The following is a 19,182-nucleotide window of genomic DNA, read 5'->3' as shown; positions in this document are numbered from 1 at the left end:
AAAATTTGATTATTTTTTAGTTTTAATTGAGTTCCTAATTTATTTTTGAAGTCTGTTCAATTTTCTTTAATATTTTATTTTTCTCCTTTTAGTGTTAGATATTTACTCAATAAATTACGCAGTTTTTTTATTAAGTATTACAATGGGTAGTCCAAGTAAAGGTATGAGAAGAAAGAAGAATAAACTTCCGATACCAATTCCGAATATTCCGATACCTAACCTAGGTAATTTGACAAATGTTCTAACGAAACCAAACCAAACCAAATAAGAAGAACAACACAAAGTGGTTGTCCCTGCCGGGAATCGATCCTGCGACCTCAGTTGTCTGCAATATTTCTACGGCCTTACATATGATATGATTAAAACCTAAAAATCAAACTGAACGGCTTATGCCCAGAACAGCTTTGCTAAGCAAACCCTTACCAAAAACTGCTCAAAAACCCCTGAAGGGTATAGCGGTCTCGACACTGCTTTCGTCAACAGCATAAGTAAACAACTTCAAAGTATACAATCAGTTGTCTGTATGTCCCCATAATATTTAAAGACATATACTAGAACTCCTAACCGATGAGGTGTTGTATCTTACGTCATATCAGCTCAGCTATAACATTATACACAAATATATGATTATTTTAGGTACAAATATATGTGAAAAGGTGCTTCTAAAATTTGAGGTTTCCCTCGATTTCCCTGGATTCCACCATCAGATCCTGACTTAAAGCCAATGGAACCACCTCGGAAGTGCACTCCTTGGAATTAAAAAAAAACTTTGAAATTCCGTCCACAATTGACGGAGAAATTAGTGAACATACATAAAAATATATACGGTTGAACAAAGTATCTCCTTTTTTGAAGACAGTTAAAAAATAAATCCCCGTGAATTAAAATATATTTTAATAATAAATTAATTTTAATAATTTATTAATTTTATTAATAAATTTTTTAAATTTAAAATTTTTAAAGGGAAAATAAACATTTTTCCATCATATTTCCGACCTTTCTGGTAACATTTTCGTGATACCATATCAAAGGAATAATGTTGGTTCGTTTTTATAGTTATATTGGGCTAGCCTATGACTTTTTGCACTTAGGATAGTTTTAGCAGATCTACCCTTCATTGTCAGTCACAATATTCCACAGAAAACTCTTCTCTTTTGCCTGGGTATCAATAAAACCGCCAGTAAGACGGTTCTACGTTAACAACACGGTTTTTTTAACGGCAAGGGAGACTACAAAATCAGTTCAATTATGCGGTCAAGTAGTTTAAATTATTGAGATATAAATTAAACCTCAGAAAACCTAGGTCATTATTTTCCATAAGAACTTAATAGATATTATACATATATATATATATATATATATATATATATATATATATATATATATATATATATATATACATATATATATATATATATATATATATATATATATATATACATATATATATATATATATATATATATATATATATATATATATATATATATATATATATATATATATATATATATATTGGATGTATGCATTGGATTATAACATATTAAAGCAATACAAATTAAAGTTTAAAATGTTTCGTAAATAAATTATAGAATTGTAAATATTATTGTTACTGAAACAGCATACTAAACTATTAAAATTTTACGATATTGCGAGCGTATTTAGAGTCAAACAAGAGGAATCTGCAATAATAATCTACACATGTGATATAGCAGTTCATATATAATCAGATTACAAAAGCACAAATAACAATACTATTATTCTATATAGCAGCAACGCTGAGTATCTCAGAATTAATCTTAATGCAAAACTTGGCTAGAAGGAACATTTAAAAAAAACGAAAGAACTGGAGTTTAAATATAGGATAATGTATTAGTTAAACGGAAGAAAGTCACAATTATCAATACATGGGATGTTCCGCGAACAATAATATAAATACAAGTTTTCCAGGGTAAAGTCCGGAGAAGGATTGTAGGTATAGCTAGATACTGCAGGACCGATTATTTACACCGAGAACTTCAAATACCGACTATTACTTAAGAAATCAAAAGAGTCAATATCGAAGTGTTACGACTTTTTAATAACACCAGAACAGGACTCAAAATAATTAAATATTTTGATCTTATGCAGTGTAGTATAAACATTATTAACAGGCATTAAGATGCTGCCCATGGGTACTCCAAGATATATACCTTGATTTAAGTTATTGTAAAGGCCAATTGTAGGTTAGTCGGCAACGACTAATAATGTAATATATAAAAAATAAAACCTGGAAACGTTGCTATAACTTTTTTTCCAATTGCACAATAGTTTAACATATAACAATAACGCACATATTGATGACGTGTCATTACTGTTTTGAATAGACTATAGTCACGCACTGATTGTATTTAGACAGATACACTGAATTTAATGTCTACTACTCCCAAAAAATTTTTCTGACTATGTTGTACAACACAAGTGTTACTTTTCAATAATAGATGACATTGAGATCCAAATTTCGAATTCCAAACCTATATATTTATATGTCGTGTTACATCAGGTCTGAATATATTTCGGCTATCTGTGGTTCCAAAAACAAATCCTGATATTTCCGCTTCTTTATATTTGTTAATACGGAGCACCCGCGGGGTTTTTGCATCCTATACCCTTTCAGGCTTGCTAAAAGATTGAAAATCACTTTTTCTTTCCTTCTTGGTATTTAGGCAGTTCCCGGAAATTGATAATCCCGATTCTTTCGCCTTCACAGGGGTGTTGTTTCAACGATTGTATTTTTTATCAACGTTAAAATAGCGGCGAATGAATTTTATCTACTTAAAAGACTGGATTACCATAAAACAAACAAGTTTAAGAAAGCATCATTAAAATATGACGGGTAAGGCGATTATTAAACTGATTAATTGAATTAATATAGAATTCCGATTCAAACATATCTCTGATGTTTGGAAAATGGTTCAAGTTATGATTCGCAAGCCTGGAAAACCATTTGAACTAAAATGTTATCGCCCAATTTCATTACTGCTACTGTATTAAGTATTTGAAAAACTGCCGTAACCTTTCTAGTTAGAACCAAACATAGATAGTCTAATACTAGATATCAATTTCGTTTTATGAGCAAACATTCAACAAAAGGCAATAGTATATATAATCACAGACAATACTGAGGATGACATAATATATATATATATATATATATATATATATATATATATATATATATATATATATATATATATATAATAGGTAATGCTTTGGATATCATTACTAAGAACGCGAAGTACCTTGGGATGAACCTTATTGAAATGACCATATCAACAGCAAAAGCAATGAATGCAAATTAGAATACAGAAGAAATATTGGTTATTTCACAGAAAATCTAAATTATCCGAGCATAATAAGTTCCTGCTGTACAGTTATATATGCCGTATAAGCAGGTACTAAGTCCTATATGGCCCTGTGGAATAATACAAGTATTTCAAAATAAAGTCCTGAAAAGTACTGTTGATGCACCCAGATAATATACGAATAATTAGTTACGCCAAGACCTTAGGATTTCAACTATCATAGAAGAAACTATGAAATTCATAACAAGACATGAGGAAATAATCCACTACCATGTTAACAACGAAGTGCTGCAACTCTTGGGTAGCACTGAACTAGGATGCAGACTCAATATACTAAATAACAAGAATATATCCAATTAAAAAAAATCATTTTGCATTTGTAACAAAATAGATTGAGTGTAACAAAAGTTTTCTTTTGGTATTATTTTCTTCGTTATTTTATTGAATTACTATTTTATTTTAATATCTAATTTCAGTTGTATAATATTCTGGAATTTGGAAGTAAATACATGCATATTAAAAGTGATTAGACAAACTAAGCCAACTAGACGAGTTAATTTGAAGATTTAATAACACAATTAAAGTTAATCTAAAATTATATACCATAATATATTACAATAGACATAATAATCAAAATAAATTATTTAAAATAAGTTGTTACATTTTATTGCATTTGTTTTGAAGAACATATATTTCTTTTATACACTCTTTGTCTATTGATATATGATATAAATAAATATATGACTTAAATTTACATAACTCCCATTTCATAACTGCGGACCTTTTAATACCAACCCCTCAGGAATTTCTGAATAAGACGGTCTCTTATCTAGTGGGTGTAATATGACGTTTAATCCAAATGTCACTGAATATCGTGATAATCAGGGATGTGCAACTCCAATGTTAAGTTGTGGGGCAATGTTTCGCTTAGTTCAATCATTGGCGGCGCTGACAACGTGAATTTGATTGGTTAGTTTAAAATAGTTATGTAATAACCTGTAAGGAAATTGCCTTGCTTTGATTGGTCTGCCATTTCGCCTGATTACTTTGTGACGTCACATTTATTGGCCAATAGTATTTAAATGAAAATCAAATTTAATTTTTAATAATAATTTTTACAATAAAATCTTATACAAATATACATAAATGTAAATAATATAAATATATATAAACAAAAAGCAAAAAAAAAACAAACAATATAAGTGCAAATAAAAAACAATTATGAACTCTATTCTAGGCAAAATTAAAATATTTATAATTCTTCTATAACGCCTTCTCTTATTTGTTTAGTGACATCAATTTTATGGGATCTATTAGAGTTCTAACTTATCTTGATATATTGAAGGTAAACTTTAAATCCTTCCCTGTTCATATTGCATTAACTTCATTAAACCAAAAATACAATCACACCTCATAATGACTTTTAAAATTTGGTCTTGAAAATCATTATGGATTGAACAGATGAAACAGTTTTTTAAAGATATTTAGATTTTAAAGTATTTAATCTGTGGAACTACTTAATATTGAATGTAGACCAATATCGCATGTTGTCTTTTTTTCAAGAGTTTTGTTAAATAGCCTGAAATAAGACTAAAATATAATATTAGGCTCTTGTTTTCCTCATAGAAAAGTTCTCTGGAACCTAAAATATAGACTCAACTGGTGATTTAACAACCTCAAGTGATACTAGATGTCCCGTTAAAAAAGAATATAAGTTATCTGACATGTTAATCTTCTTCACAATTTTCTCCGGGGGAGTGATGTGAAAAAATTGTGATGAAGTGATGATGAGCCGTTTTAAAGATATCTCAAATATACTAGGTGAAGGATGCTGTTTCTACCTTCATGACCTCTAATAGATCCAACAAAATTCTCTAAGCAATCTTTGTTAAACAAACGTAGTTATTTGTAAATTTAGACAAAATGGATTTCTTTAAGGTAATAAATCCCCTAAAAGTAGCAATTATATTTTTAATTGATGGCACCGTAACAAATATTTTCTTAACAAGGCAAACAAATTTAAATATACAATAGCTCTACTATAAAATTATTGAGCACTGATTGTTCTAAAAAGTTAAAGTATTACGAATATCTTAGGGATATTTTACAATTAAAGGTAGTATTTATTACTACTAATTATCCAGTTATCTTAATTATTACCTTCTTGTAAGACTTCTTTATGTAGAGGCATCACACTGACAGCATACGAACAACTTGGTAGATTGATTGAAATTTATTACCACTAACATCTTCATAAGTAGGTTTTGATTTTCTGTAAACAAACAATATACAAACAGACATGTAGTAGATAGATAATTTTATATGTACCTGATAAAAACAATGTTGGATATGCTTTTACCCTAATACCTGTTCGTGAAGGAAGGGTAATTCTAAATTTTTCACTAAAATGTTTGTGACACACATGATGACGTTAATATATTTGCATTGTGGTTTATCCAGGTAACTTACTACTATTTAGTTAATTAACCCATTTTTGGAAAAGAGCGAGATCATTCTTTGGGAAACAATGTCTAATTTCCGTAGTAGATTTTCACCCAGGTACATTACATCCTTTACTACAATGATGCATTGTCAACAATTTTTATATTATTACTCCATAATAATTAATGTAAAACAGAAAATATGCACAATGTTAAACGAAGATTTCTTGATCTAAACAGAAACCAAAAACTGCCAAACAACAAGCTTAAAAATGGACGCCCATACAAAATGCTGACTTCACGCAATTTGATCGACCAATAACGTTCCATGTTAGTGGCAGCACCAGGAAGTAGCCAATCAAAATTTGCGATCACAGCGCTACTGTTGATTGAACTAAACTAAACATTTCCCCAAGGTCGCCTATACAGTGAAATTTCTATTTTATCTATGGTGATAATTTGGTTTATTACAAAGCTTTTTTCTGTATTTAGGTCATATTAAGTGTAGAATACTTTAATTTTTTTTTAAACTATAAAATACAAAGCTAAAAATCTATACACAAAATATTTTATGATCTTCTAAAAATACAAAACAAGGAAGCCTTAAAACAATTCTATTTTACAGCGATGATTTTTAGAGAAACATTCTCTAGGTGTCATTTTGTACATCTTAAAGAAATCTATAAGAATATCGAATTGGCCAAAAGAGTTGTCCGCTGGGGAAGCTTAAAGTTGGTGAAAAAAACATCCTATAGGAAACATTGGTACCTTCAAATAAAGTTCTTTTACAACCGCTGAATATAAACTTGGAATTCATGAAGCAATTTGTAAAATCACTTTCTAAAGCTGATGATTTTTTCAAATAGTTTAAATAGTTTATAGTTTCATATAGTTTAAAAGGTTCCAGGTCCCTCAAAAGCAAATTTGAAGTAGGTGTTTTTGTCAAACCAGATACTATAACCATAGACAAACCATTAAAAGAATGTTCAAAACTATTCAAGCTTTAGGTTGCATAATAAGTCTAAAATTACATAGTACATTTTCTCATCTTGATTATTATCCCAAAAATTTTGGGAGATATGGACCAGGACTCTAAAGATCAGACTCATTATCATACTACTGTTGGACGCTTTGGAGGGATCTTCTAGATTTTTCCCATAAGTACTTGTATATAGAGAAGCCTCACTGGAAAAAATAAAATACTTTTATGTATGCTAGTAAAGGTAGAGAAGATAAAAAATTTTAATCGTTAAAGATTTGTAAATAAAATAATATTTTTCAAGTTTATTCCGTTTTATTTTAATGTCATAAATCATTTAACATATTTACCAAAATTGTCAAGAAATGTGTCATCTTATGACAAAAAATTTGGATTCAGCACACCCAAAAACATACGCTAGAAAACACAAAACCGTTTTCAGATTTTTTTAGAGAGTGTGAGAGAGAATTAACAGAAATAAATTTGTTGCGAATTAATTTTTATACCATAGTAATTTTCACACGAGAAAAAATGCCAAAATTTTATGGATATATATTTGTGTATTATAGGTTTTTATAATTTTATTATAATATAACTAATACTTTATCTAAATTGAACTTTCAGGGCACTTAAATTAGATTCAATAAAGATTCAATTAATTTATTTCAAAATGCTTTTCCCCTATATTAATGATTTGTGACTTATTATTATTTCCCACGAATACTTCATATGTCACATATATGATAGCTGAATAAGGTCTATAATGCGCAGGTCATACGGTTCATTCAGCCTTTTTAATCTCCAAAGTTGCTCGAAAAAGTCCAGACCTGTCGCATGACTTGCGACTGGTTGTTTAGTAAGCCTTTGTGTGTAAATCTACTTCACTATCTCGAGGATTGCATTTATTGCAGCGTAAGTGTGCTTCAAATATAGCGGATGATCCTTTACTGTTATTGTTATCTATGGTATTATTTTCTATTATTGTACGATTATGTTAATATTAAGTGAACTATATTATTGATGATTCTGTTTAAAGATATATAGATGGTTAAAGGAAAATAAATAATAGGTAATAATGCACAGATATAAAATATGATTATTAGTATAGAATTTTTGGTGGAATTGAAAAATAGATAACTCATTTAAATTTATTAAAAATGCTAATAAGTTTTGAATAATATGAATATATCCTTTATTTTAAATTTTTGCAGATTAAACTTAAATTAATTCGATTTTCTACCACTGTAAAGTAGATAAATTCATTGCATAAATATCAACACTCGAGAATTTTAAATAAAATAGTTAAAAATGTATATAAAAAACTCAGAATAATTCATTGAATTTAAATATTTTAATTAACACTAAATATTTTATATAATGATTAAATAAAGGTGTATCATATAATGATATATTATGACAAAAATAGAAAATAAGAAACTAACAAAGTGGTGTGTGCAAATAAACTTATTTTAAAAATAATTTGAGTTAAAAAACTTTATTATGTCCTTAAATGCACCAATATATCAAAGGTTACTTCAAAAACTACTAAAGTCAAATTATTATTGAACATAAACTTACATAAAGAAGAGTTTGCGAATATGTTAGAACAGACTGAATTAGCAGCTTTATAATATTTATAAAAACATACTCTACGGATTGATTGGGGATTGATTTATTTATTAAGCAATAAATTATCACATAATGACAGAATGTGTATTAACGAAATCTTTCATTTTAATACAAATGTGAAGCACTCGAAATCTCTCTACTCACCAGGTTTGCGCCCTCGTTTTCCGTTGTTCAGATACTGTTGTCAAAATTCAGTTAAGGTTGGTAAAGGTTTCAAACCTTGATATTTAAAAAATGTAACGACGTTTTACCATATATTTATTATATATAACCTAATAATATAATTCATACTATGAAATTGATAAATGTAAGTAGACTAATCATCGAAGATATAAATATATAAAAATTACACAATATTGAGGTAATTGACATATCCACATAAATAGAGGAATATAATTTTTCATTAAGCTCTTAGAACTTCAACAATCTGTCCGTGGACAATTAGTTTGTTTTTTATGATTTCCGTTACACAGTATAACTATGCTGAACCGTAGAAAATCGCTTCACTAAGTGTATACTAGTGTTCGAACTTATAATCTAAATCTTATTCTAGAGACTATTCTAACTTATTCTAAAGACTAACTTATTCTAGATAATATTATATCTCACTCTATGTGTCCTATTAATCAGTCCGTATGGTAGTAGGCGTTTGAGCCTACGCACTTCACTATCATTGCCATTGTTTGGCCAGTGCATTGGGATGAACTAACAGATTTTTCAAGAGTAATTTGCACTAATACTTTGGATCATACTCGTTATGGGTTCCAAGAGGATATAGCGCTGAATTAGTTTGTTGGAAACTTCATATGGAGACATGATGGCTCGTAACATGTTATTCTGGAACCTCCGAAGGACAGCTCTATCAGATTTGCTAGAAGCTCCCCATTGTTCAATACCATAGGTCCAAAATGATAATTTAGACGAATATTGATGATGCCAAGTATAGGTACAGTATAGATCAACTCCACCTGATTAAAGGATAATTATAAAATTGCGAGAAATTATACGAATAATAAATTACAAAATAAGAATGTATTAGTGATATATGTGACTTACTTAATATTTATGAAAATAATATTCACACAGAGCGAAAAAGAGTTGAATGTCCGTGCTAAAACATAAGTCGTGTTGAAATAAAAATCTGGTGCACTTGTGGTAAGAAGCGCGCGAGACGAAAGAAGCTGAAATTATAACGCCTGAAATATAACACAATTGTATTCGACATGAGCACAGTGGAATTATTCATTGTCGGAGGACCCCTCGGAATAAAATAAAACCTTGCCTGTGTAAGTGGGAACGACTGAAAGGTACTTTATTTGATTTGGCAAAGGCTTTTAACACATTAAGTAATAAGAATAAGTGAAAATCCGAGTTATGTGAAAATCAGATGATGCCCTTTTATTCGCCCGGCCATTTCTCAAGCCGAAGGCGCTTCCCGACTCTCCGTAGTCCGTCTCTAAGACATAATTCGGTAAAATATGCCTCCCGCGATATCTCAGTGGGTCAGGAGGTGAACCGTAAAAGAAGTGGTAAAAGAGATGAACTCCGGAGTTTCAACAAGTGGCGTAACACGCGTCCGGAGCCAATGGGCAACCGGGGCGGTCCGGCCGACGGGACCGCGAGCCCCCCGTAGAACGAGTGGGGGGCGCAGACGCGAGCCAGAGCGAGAGTGGTCCGCGACGTTGGCGTTAGAGTCAGAGGCTGCCCGACGGCACCGACGAGGCGGTGGGACTCCGGCAGCCCCAACGCGGCAGTAGCACGCCGCCAACATTGACGGCACACCGGCAGACCACAACATACACCCGAAGAACTTGAACAGCACGCCGCCAACACCAACTTTCGAGGTGAGTACATCCGACTTGTACTATTCGACCGTCAAAGCCATCGTACAACTATCTGGAACAGTTTGAACTTTAGATAACTTTTTGAGCGGGACTTTACGCTCTTTTATATCGACATTAAGATGGAGCAAACTTACATTCGAACTCAAATCAACTAAACGTTCTTCATACAAGTTGAAATTATGTTCGCTGACTTAAACTTAATTATTTTTATTTATTAAATATATAGTTTTATAAAATTCTCAAACTATAACAAATTCTTTTCGCATGAAGTAGAATGAACCTGTATTAAATCCAAATCTTGTGCATTAACATTCCAGTGCTTCTCTATTAATTTAAACTCAAATAGTGTTGGATGATTTGAGGTTTTTATACATTAATAATTCCATTTAACAAAAATTGAGAATAATTTTAAGAAGTAGTTGATACGTGCATCAAGCTGGCACGAACTCTACAATGTAGTTTTTCGACCATCACCATTCAAAAATCTCGAGTAGTTTCAACTTTAATTAACTTTACGAGAGTGATTTTACGCCTCTTTATATCGGAAATAAGATAGAGGAAACTTGCATTAGTTGTTCAATCAATCACTCATACTCAAATTATGTTCGCTAACTTAAACTGAATTATTTTTATTTATTAACTTAAATTATTATTTTAATTTAGATCCCTCTTTAATTTATACTTAAATAATGCTGTTCAACCAATACTTTCATTTTAACTGCTTCAAGATACCTTCAATACTTATCTTAATGTATAATCAATAATAAAAAAATTGTGCTGAAACTTGCACTAAAGAATTTTAATAAAGAGATTAATAATTAATTTGAGTTTATACCCAGAGAGTATATGATAATTTTTCTTCCAAATTCTGATAATTTTGCTGCTTTCTGTTCTTTTTGCAAAAAAAAATTCTTCAGATTTTATATAAATTATTCAGTTGAAATAACGCAATGATTTAATTAACTTTAAAAATTATTAAGCGCATATAAGAAAGAACCATTAACCATACAATGAACTAAACAATTATACTCAATAAGAATGTCGAGTGATTTTAATTACTTAATGTTGTATGTTAATTTAAATACTCTTAATTCAACAATTTTGAGTGATATTACACCATAAGCATTGTGAGTGATGTTAAGTTAAAATTACGTTACGTGGATTTTGTTTGACTCGTTAAAGTCTCTCTGTCATATATTTTACAGTTTGATAACTGGATATATACTAATTTGAGATAATTTATTTATTTAAAATAATTGTATTAAATTAAAACAAATTACCAATAAACATACATTTATCAACTTTGTTAATTAAATTTGACATATTAAGATATTGTTTGCCATGCATAGTTTGTCTAGAATAATTGGAATTAAAATTATGTTTTAAATTACAGGTATTTTAGATCAAATATATGATATATTTGGATAAAAATATTCAAGTATATACGTAACGTATATTATATTAGTAATTATTATCATAATATAGTATATAATATATATTGCTTAAGCAAATATTTAGATTATTCCTATAAGAGAAACCTTATATTGTATGTCTCAAATATTTTTGTGGTCACAATACATTCCAAATGCATCTGACAATAAAATTGGAGTAAAACATCTGGACGCATATGCAAATCTACTTTTATAAATGAATTGTGTACGTCAAAATGCAGATATGTTGTCTGTCAGTTATTACGACTATTATAAATGATTTTTAGTGATAGGGGAGATTAAATTTTCATAATATCTTTTAATTGTTTTATATGGCCTATTTGAATTAAATAAAATCTTGCAGAGATGTATATGCAATCTTAAATTGATTTACATAATTTTCATAATACCATGATATATGATAAGCCGTTTCTTATAACATATAGTAGATTCAATTCTAAATAATAATTCACCAGATATAAGTGAAATGTGTCATTTATTTCAAAACATAAATAAATTATTAATGTGTTACTTGATTTTTGGAAATTAAATTCATTACATACACGTAAGAAAGCTCAGAGTTGTAAATACAGTATATATTTTAAAACAAAAAAACTATTTTACTCTTTTAAGTAACTACGCTTTTTAAAAATGCCAAATGGGGATATTAAAAATCTTCTTAAAAGTTCTGGTAAATAGAATAGTCGAGTTTTTAGTTTTTCTGCAGTTTAGAAACTATAGGACGAATTATTAAAATTGTACTGTTTTTCCGAATTTTAAATTAAGCTCAAAAGTTTTTTAAACGTTGTTTTTATTTTCTAGTACTGAAGAACTGTAAAGTGTGTTGGTTTTAAAGGTTTAGGTAGCAATTCATTATATTGATATAATTCTATTTGGATAATTTAATAAATACTAATACTGTTAGTCAAAGTAGCCCGATTATTAGTAGAGAATAGTTTACAGTATGATAATTAACTAAAGCTGATAATTCAGACTTGTAAAGTGCTAGAGATATATTTCTAGTGGTTTTTATTGTAGAGTTTGTATTATATAGACTTTAGATGTTTAGCGATATTTTGGAATTTTCTTAGTGTTCATGTTTGGATAGCATATTCAATTTTAAAAGTTGTTTTAATTAAAGATGATGTTTCTTTAATTAATTTCTGAACCTTACTAGAACTAGCCTATTGTTTCTTTTCCGTATTATCTAGTATATTTCTGTAGAGAAATAATAGCAAGTAAATGAAAATGGTTTCAACGTATCGTCATTTTTTTAAAAATATCTATGATTAAATTAAAATATAGAAATGTTAAAAGAGAAATCAATAATTATTCATATACACATAACAATCATAAACGATTAAAAAAACCGTCATGTCAAATAGGACAATTGATTTAGACGAAACGGTAAAAGCTCCTATTTTCCTGAGCGATACAATAAAATGCCGAAAATGCCTCCGAAAAGAAAACTGAGAAAAAGAGAAGATATAACATTTACGATATACATAAAAGATGCTTTTCCGACATATGTAAAAGGTTGGAAGATGACGTGAAACGTAGACAAGACGGAATAATGAATTTCATTTTAAATGTACGCTAGGAAGATGTCCAGATTAGGAAAACTACTCATATAAGATGATAAATTTATAACTTTAGACTTAATATCATTTAATTAAATATTTCTTTTATTTACGATTGTAAGTGATTGTTTACAAATAGTTTATCTGAAAAGAATTTGAAACAAGGGAAACGAGATTTTTTTCAAAAGACGAGTTAGTTTTCCGCATCAGATTAATCTTTTGTCTTCGCAATGCCTCAACACAGCTACTATAATTGTTATAGTATCTCATTTTTTTCATTTGTGAATATTTTTTAGTGCCTGTTTAAAGGAAACGAATTTATTTTAAAAATTATATCAAAAATGAATGATTATATCAAATATCTCGGCGGGTTTTTAACGAACCAACTAAGGTCGACGCTATACCGAAGAGAAAACAGCTTTAGCCGAAAATAATTTTCAGTTTAACCGACCGACTAACTGTCCAATATTTAAGTCTTATTAGAACGAAAAAAAAACTCGTTTTAATTAACCCTACTAGCCTTCCCTAATTAGACTTCAACGCCCGAGCCAATGAACCGAAAATAAAAATAAAGAAATAAGCTTTATTGACAGGGGGCTCTGGATCCGTTGGACCCCGGAAGAATATCGAAGAATCCAGTTAACAACGATGACGACAATAAAATGCTGGATTAGTTTTTTTTTGGTCGTGATATATTTGATATATATAATATATATATATATATATATATATATATATATATATATATATATATATATATATATATATATATATATATATATATATATATATATATATATATATATATATATAGATTGATTTGTGAAGTGTAGGAGAAAATTTAATTAACATATTTTATAAAACACTATACATTTCTTAATTTTTTCAATTCACGAACAGTTTAATCACCAATAAAAGGAACATGTTATTCTGTTCAGATCAAATCAGATTGGTCATAATAATTATTGATCATAATGTCTATTATTAATTTCTTTCGCTGGACCAAGGTATCAAGATATTTATTTAGTGTATTATGCGTGTTCATAGACATAAGAAGCTATACCGAATGCTCCGACCATTACAATATCTATGAAATTTCTCCAATGCTGTCCAAACTTGCTGACAAAGTGTCTAAAATATAAGCTTGTAGATCGCAAACATTTTTGGTGACTTCTCAACAAAATTTGCCATTATTCTCATGTAAAAAGTGACGATTCACAGAGAAATAAAAAAATAACAAGTTCTAAATCTTCTGCCATCAACCTAAAATAATGTATCTGTTGCCCTAGACCTATTTCCAAACCAACTTTTTTCGCTTGAGCGTTCTTTTGAAATTTAAAAGCAGCCGGTTGCTACATAGGCCGGATCCAGACTATATGGTAGGTGATAAAGCAATTTAAATGCATATTTGAGGGCTGCATTCAAATTATTAACATTTTAAGTGCCTTACGTAAACCTTTACCTTTAAAGACATAACTTCTCACTGACTATAACTCTAATTGAAATGTTAGTTCACCAATTAACTGTAACTTTTTCCACTCTTAACTTTAGCAAACTGCAGATTGATTAAAAATGATGTTCCAACAGGTGTATTAGGACGAACACATGTTCGAAATTATAATTAATGCAGTCTGATACTTCAAACTTTAATTAGCAACAGTTAAAATACCATTTTAAAGATCCTAAAACAAACAGGCATAGAATGCGATCTCCAATTTATAAACAAATTAAAATATGTTCCTAGTTACAAAACATTATAATAAAATTAGAGTAATAGAAAATATATAACATGTGTTATGTGATGTTAAATTAACACATTAGTACTTACATTACTACATTATTATATTATGATATTAAATGATCTATTTAAAATGAATAAAATTTTACAGAGGTGTATACGCAACCATAAAATATATTCCATACTTTTCATAATGTCATAACATATGATGCCCGTTTGAGTTAACACCGAGTAGATTAAATTCTTAGTAATAATTCGGTACAGCTTTATTGTCCTTAATTAAACTTAAAATTAATATTACTTCATATTTTCTTCATCATATTAGCATATATTATTCAATTTTTATTTTAAATAGTGTTTGAGTAGTTCGATATCTCAAATAAAAATTAGTATAGGTCAATCGAAAAGTCCAGGACTACCACAGTAAAACACATTTTTATGAAAAAATTAATTTTTTTAATCAACAAATTCCCTTTAAGGGTGATACACTCCACCTTTTCGATACCATTTTTGTAGTACGATTTGTCCTTTGCTTCAAAATAAGCCTCAGTTTCGGCGATCACCTGTGCATTCCACGAAAATTTCTTCCCAGCGTGCATTCTTTTGAGATCTGAGAACAGAACATAGTCGCTGGGGTCCAAATGAAGCAATTCGAAGGCCAATTCATGGATTTTTGCCATCGTTTTCACTGACTTGTGACACGGTGTATTGTCTTGGTGAAGCAGCCATTTCTTTTTCTTCAAATGCAGCCTCGTGCTTCAAGCGGTTCAATAACGCTATGGACTAGTCGCTGTTGATGGTCTTTCCATTTTCCAGGTAGCCAATGAAAATTATTCTGGCGACTGTTGCGTTCTCCCACGCTTTGGAGCGGGTTCATCGTGTGCAGTCCACTCGGATTATTGTCGATTGTACTTCGGAGTGAAATAATGGAGCCATGTTTCATCCATTGTCAGATATCGATGCAAAAACTCGGGTTTATTACGCTTGATCATCTTCAAACATTGCTCCGAATCATCAACTCGTCGTAGTTTTTGGTCAAAAATGAGCTCGCTCGGCAACCACTTTGCACAGAGCTTTCTTATACCCAAATATTCGTGAATGATATGATATACACGTGCAGTTGATATCTTTAGAGTGTGTGCTATTTCATTCAGTTTCAATTTAAGGTCATTCAAAATCATTTTGTGGATTTTTTAAATGTTTTCTTCGGTAACAACCTTCCAACCAACGGGTCTTCGGTGCTCATTACGCCACGTCTAAACTTAGCATACCAATACTTGATGGTTGATTTTTCTGGGGCAGTATCTGGAAACTCGGCATCAAGCCAAGTTTTTGCTTCAACTGTATTCTTTCCTTTCAAAAAGCAATATTTTATCAACACGTGAATTATTTTGTCCATTTTTTTTTCACAATAACAAAAGTTGCTTCACTTAATGCTATTAATCACAGATTAATGATCCGACAGCTGTGAAATTTATACATGCATCTTTTGGGGGTTAGGGCTAATTGAAAATATATTGATTTAATTCTAGTAGCGCCATCTATGTGTTAGGCCGGGGACTTTTCATTTGATCCGTTATGTCGTATGTGTAATAAATTAAATATGTTGTATTTCTCTCCACAAACTCGGAAACTATAATAAATGGAAGGTTGTGTATCCCTATTTAGGATATTAGTACCAGACATAAACTCGTTTACACAGTCTGCTATTTTTATTAACTGCAAACAACATCGCAATATTGAGATAAACACATCGTCGGATACGTAACCGAATAACCGGATTATATTAAGTTGATAACAGTTAGAGATCGACGTGAATGGAGCGCCTAATTGTGCCAGAAGTGAATCCGGGACGGGAGCTTCCTGGGGCGGACCGTGTGCCGGCAAATATAAATTCAATATTGCAAATCAAAACGGCTCCTTCAGCTTGCAAATAAGTCTGTTAGGTTCGGCAAAGTTTTAAATCAATTTCGACGCTCTGTGACGGGGACGTTGGAAATTAAGTCGGCCGAGAGGGCGGGTTTCTTTTCAGCTCGACGACGAACAACTTTATATGTACCGAAAGGTAATGACTTTCGATGCAGTTTCGAATAAAGTTTACATTAATAATTCAATAGATATACGATATTCACTGGATATGTATAGTCCGTGTAATAAAACAGTGAACTCGGGTCATCTGAATTGATGACGCCGAGACGTCGCAATGCTGCCGCATCTACTCTGAGTTTTAGTTCATTTTGGCGTTAACTTACAAAAAAATTCTAATCTAAAATTTGCATTTTTATAAAATTATAGTAATATAATGCATATATTATCGAAGGACTTAAACAAGGAAAATGGAAAGTTAATATTAGGTTAAAGTTGTTTCATTATATTTACATTGAACTCTTTTATATCACCTATGGATATACGCGCGTTTTCTTTATGTATTTATATACCCTGCAGGCTTAATTTACCTAATTAACAATTGTATATCCATGTAATATATTTTACTTTCATTAAAGAGCATATTTACCTTTTACCATTGCCGAGTTCTTGTTTCTTTCGGTAGAGTGTTTCCTTGTAAAATCATATTGATATCACTTATTACACCTTAGTTCATTCTGTTACTACCTGTATACATCTTTCTTGATAAAACTAGACTTAATCGCTGCATTCTGCTTAAAGCATTTGCCATACCTGCAAAAGAGTTAGTATTTTTTCCCTGCTTCACACATTTTAACCAAATCCTTATATACATTTTGAATAATTAAGCACATATCTGCACATAAACTTTTCACACTACATAATAAAATTTCCTACAGTTATCGTATATTAATTATATATTCACTTTTAGTTGTTTCCACTCTCATCACCCTGTCTTGGACATTTTCAGTATTGAAACATAATTCCATATTCAGAAAGTTTCATGCAAGTGCAAATTATATGCAAGAACAATATATCTATAATAAATTATTGATAAATGTTATGACAAATAAAACTTTGTCAATTTTTATTCCAACGTTTACTTTTTCCATCAAATTTTGTTGTCTTAACATTATTATTATCATCATCATCTTGGTATATTAAACCCGTTCTGAAATATCTGTTTCATCTTAATATACAAATTGAAATAATAAGTCTTCCTTAATTTTATTTTATACTTTTAAAAATTGTATTGGCTTAAAAACAATATCTGGGTGTTCTATTAGAACCTTTTGTGGATTATCTATCTTTACATAAAATCTAAATCCTATATTACCACATAACTATAATATTTATTTAGTAGTAACGTGTTCAGCCACCATTTGTTTTTAAAACAGTTGTATCTTCAATGATGTTGGAGATGAATATATTCTCCTCATTCTGTTTTTTGGCTCTTATCAAAACATTCCTTCTTCTTGGGCGACTCTGTTCCACAGAAATGGCACTTGTTTATCTATTAGTATCAGCCAATCATTTATTATTTGAGTTTATGGTTTTTACCAGCCATTTTTCGTCAATTTAGACAGTACAGTACAGTCAACAACATCATTGCCAGTTTCGATGTTTTGAAAGTGGCGGTTTTAACACCGAAGACAAACAGTGTTCTGGACATCTAAAAATATTGAAGAAGAGTTGAGGATAGGGATTACTTGTTAAACCCATCAATGGAGATTGGTATTTATTAGAGATTAGAGACCCAACAATGTTAATCTTCAACATGGTAGCGCTCGACCACATGGGAATACATACTTGGAAATATTAAAATGACAAATGCTACTCTATTCGCGGTATTCTACAGACCTTGCTTCTTCCGATTACTACTTGTTCCGGCATATGACCTATTAGAGCAGTGTTTCACTTCCTCTGAAAATATAAAATTGGTGAATAGCCTCAAAATATACATCGTTCTATTGAAACTGAATACGTAGACTGCTTATAAGATGGCAAAAAGTAGCTGCTATTGATGACAATACTTTTGAATAAGATACATTGTACCGATTTTTCCGAAAATAGATGGCGCTACTATCTATATGTTTTTTAGTTAGCCCTAACCCTTAAAAGATGCGTGTATAAATTAGACAGCTGTCGGATCATTAATTTGTGAATTATAGCATTTTGAACGAAGCAACTTTTGTTATTGTTAAAAAAATGGATAAAATGGTATTTCGCGTGATGAAAAAATATTGATCTTTGAAGGGAACATGTACAGTTGAAACAAAAATCTGGATTGAT

General features: G+C 30.2%; 1 protein-coding gene across 2 annotated transcripts in view; it reads left to right on the top strand.

The window, feature by feature from the left end:
- The first annotated feature begins 7,615 nt into the window (after positions 1-7,615).
- The window catches only part of Vmat (Vesicular monoamine transporter), a 99,416-nt gene continuing 87,849 nt past the window's right edge, over positions 7,616-19,182 (top strand). The window contains exon 1 of one of the 2 annotated variants that reach the window (XM_076396826.1): positions 7,616-7,676. The gene's annotated coding sequence lies outside the window, so the exon portion shown is untranslated. Of the gene's footprint in view, positions 7,677-10,095; positions 10,238-19,182 lie in introns of those variants that run through there. The other variant, XM_076396825.1, reaches the window with a different exon arrangement.

The sequence above is a fragment of the Rhynchophorus ferrugineus genome, unplaced genomic scaffold (genome assembly GCF_030347505.1).
Source record: "Rhynchophorus ferrugineus isolate W39M unplaced genomic scaffold, kcgeb_rfMv2 rfM2, whole genome shotgun sequence".
NCBI classification, from domain to species: domain Eukaryota; kingdom Metazoa; phylum Arthropoda; class Insecta; order Coleoptera; family Curculionidae; genus Rhynchophorus; species Rhynchophorus ferrugineus.
Note: the sequence above shows the minus strand (reverse complement) of the source record. Positions and strands in the feature narration are given on the sequence as shown.